Raw genomic sequence first — 3,684 nt, forward strand, 5'->3', positions numbered from 1 at the left:
AGAAGAGTAAGTTTATCAAAATGTGACTTAGTTTGGAACTTCCTCATGGAAAAAGAATACAAGAAAATAATTGGGAATGTGAGCTTATTTGTTATAAAATTACAAGAACAACAGCACAACATGCTACCTATAGTGAGACTGGAGGGAAAGGGTATTACGTGAAATCACCTATAAAAGTGTAAATACTCAGTCACCAAATGGGCAAGCTCAGTTAAGACGGGAGGGTTGAAGCTAGATGATGTTACCATGCTGTAGGTTATAGTGAATAAGGATTTCTTTAGAGAATTTGCTGTCTGTGTATTGATTTTGCTTGAGATTTTAAGGCCTGGTATTAAAATGGCAGTTGGCTCCTGTTAAAATACAATGTATATGGAAAAATTAAGAAAGTGCAAATGTTGCATAAATGAGCAAATTCCTGAAATAATTCACAACTTTTACATTTTGGTAAAGTATTTCTATAAGCCTCATACCTTGTTTTCTTAAGTAAGTCTAGAATGCTCTTAAGATGATGTGAGTAAGGAGCTTCAATTTAATTTCTGATAAGACTGCCTCAGACTTGGAAAAGATTCCAAGCGTGGGTCCACCAACGACTGAAGTAATACACCCTGTTTGCACAGGCAGCACCAGGATTTACACAGGTCACTGACAATATTCCTGTGCTCTAAGGAGCAGTACCTTGGGCACAATGATTTCAGGAGGCTCTGTTTGCGCTCTGTATTTGCTCACAAATATCTTTTTTTTATCCTTCTGAAAGAGCATAGAATCAGGTGCAAATAACATTTAATCCAAAAGACTTACATATTATAGCTAAATAAATGGAGATTGGTAGGTTAATTCTGTATTGTTTCCATAGGTTTTAAATTTATTTCCACATAATAGCCCATAAAATGAAAGCTTAACTTCAGGCTGTGTCTTTTCCTTCCCCTTTCTGTTTTTCTTCCTTGCACAAAGTCATTTAAAATGTACGTTTATCACTTCTTTTGCTATTTATTTCCTAGTTAATGTACTTTCTTACACAACTAAGACTATAGCCAGTATTTATTTATTAGCTAATGTTTAACAATGGACTTCTTGTACTTTTCTTTGTCCTTTTTTTCCTTTCTTCCTTCCCTACCCAACCAGCTTCAACCAGTATAAACAATATATTTTGCAGGAGGCACCGTTTTGAGTTTTGGGATACAAGGGTGAGAAGATGCAGTTCTTGCTCTCATGGAGGCTTTTAGCCTAGTCAGCAATACAAAGAGGTAAACCATTATGTCACAGTGGGTGACGTACAAGTGGGTGAAGTCTGCTGTTTTAGGGGTAGTTTAAGAAGGTGGGGGGTAGTACTTTAGTGGGGGCCCTGGGGAGATGCCCAACCCAGCTTCCTAGGGGAAGGAGAGATCAAATGAGGTTAGCTGGAGAGTCTATCTTGGGTTCTTGCTAATTTATGACCATTTCCATCCTTTAATCCACTTTGTTCTTTATAGAAGCCGTCAGCATTCTGATGTTGCCTTGACCTTCTTTAGGTAAAAATTTGCATCTCCTGTTTACATACATTTCTCTCAAATTCTGTTCTGACTTCCTTCCAGTGTTCCCTTGCACACCTCGTCTTCCCTTTGAAAAGTTTGTTTGTTTGCCTATTTAGTGGAACTGGGTGTTGAACACAGGGATTTCACACTGAGCTACATCCTCAGCCCTCTGCACTTTATATTTGAGATGGTTTTGCCAAGCTGTTAAACTGCCCAGCCTGGGCTGGATTTTGAGATCCTCCTGCCTCACCCTCCCAGAGTGCTGAGATTACAGGAATGCACCAACACACCTAGCTAAATGTGCTATTTAAAGAGGAAAGTACCTGTTCAAGAAATTCTGCTACAAGACCTATCAACTACACATGGTGATAATGGTTTTCTTTATCAATTATTTTATCATAGCATTTTCTGGTAACAACTATTATATGCTAATAAATTTCAAGTGCTTATATGATAACATGTATATGAGGCAAGAAAAAAGACAGCTATAAAACTTCTACATGTTGTCAAGACCTGTAATACTCCATGCATGCAACTAGTCTTAGCTTTCTCCCAGTATGAGCAGTGTTATTTATCAGATTTCATCACTTTTTGAAAATTAAGAGCCAAAGCTATAGCTGTAGTTCCTTATTATAAATGCACTCACACTAAATTCACCGCTGACTTATATTTTAAAGTTGTACCCTTGTTTTCTTTCTCATCCAACTTTTTTCAAAATGGAAGTATTTTATTGGTTTATTCAGTTATGAGATCAATTCACATTCCACATAATACTATTAAATAATATTAAAATGCAAAGGATTTGAAATATAGCAATAATGCCACATGACCCCTATTCATAGAGAATGTTAATGTTCCACCTACTTTTAACTAGGTATCTTGGGGCTGGGGATTTAGCTCAGTGGCACAGCGCCTACCTGGCAAGCACAAGGTCGTGAGATAGGTTCCCGGTACCAGAAAAACAAACAAACAAACAAAAAACTAGATATCTTGATGTATTTTTTAAAACATATCTTAATAAGCTGCCTTGAATTCATGTATCACTAAATAATGAATAAAAGTGTTTTTAATAGAGCTTTACAATTTACAATGCACTTTTCATGTTTTCATTTCATATTCAAGGCAAAGATCAACAGAATCTTCTGAAAATAGTTATTTTCATTATTGCCAAACATTTTGTTGATTTGGTAGAATTTATTTCCTTCTCTTTCTTTGCTTCCTCCCTCCCTCTCTCCCTCCCTCCCTCCTTGTTCCCTGCCTTCCTCTCTCGGTCTCTCCTCAATTTTTTGGAATATGTAGTTAGGGAAATCTGGTGCCATGCTTCAAACTTTATTTTGCATGCTTCTCGTTGGACTTGAGAGCATCAGTAGTTGCATCTCTGAATACAAAGGACAATATATACGGGTACATAGAGCAGTAGAATAGGTAAAAAAATATACCACCCATTAATTGAGGATCATAAGTAATCACTGCTTTCAAACTGTTTCATATTATAATTATTTCATATCATAATTATACGAAGAATTGTCTCACCGAGTTGTTCATGAGGGATAAATCAAGCCAACCAAATCTTCATGGCATGTTTTCCAGTGCAGTCTTGAGACTCAGTGTTAAAGTTCTGATTTTTCTAGCAGAATTGTCCACATATACAAGCTGATATTTCTTTTAGAATAAATGTGGTATAATGTATGCCACTGCCTTCCATAGATTTTCTAGAGCAGCTGAGCCTTAGTTCAAAGAAGTCTGTTTCTCTTTTGGTTGCACACTGATTTCAAATAAAAAAACAAAAGCTGATTGTAATATGCAGAAACTCTTCACATCCTCTCACAGGTGACAGCTGAAAAGTGGGTGTTCCTTAGAAGACAGACAGTAATTTGTTTTTGCTGTAGTAGTGATTTTCCAAGACATGAAAATCCAATCACAAGGCCAGGTGTTACTTTGGAGGCTTTGAAATATAGTCAGGGAACTTCAGGTGCTGCACTAGGAGGAAATAGTGCCCCTCGCTCTTTAGCTTCCTAGGGATCCAGGAAACACAGAGAGTGAAAGCTGCTACTATACCGTATGATATAATTAAGCAAAACACAATTGTTTTAATTTCAAAATTCTTTTGTATGAGAACAAGCCCATAAAATGTTGAATTACCTGACTTAGATCTACCTACTAAACAATTAGT

Source organism: Chinchilla lanigera, unplaced genomic scaffold (assembly GCF_000276665.1).
Source record: "Chinchilla lanigera isolate Chin_1 unplaced genomic scaffold, ChiLan1.0 scaffold00033, whole genome shotgun sequence".
Classification (NCBI taxonomy): domain Eukaryota; kingdom Metazoa; phylum Chordata; class Mammalia; order Rodentia; family Chinchillidae; genus Chinchilla; species Chinchilla lanigera.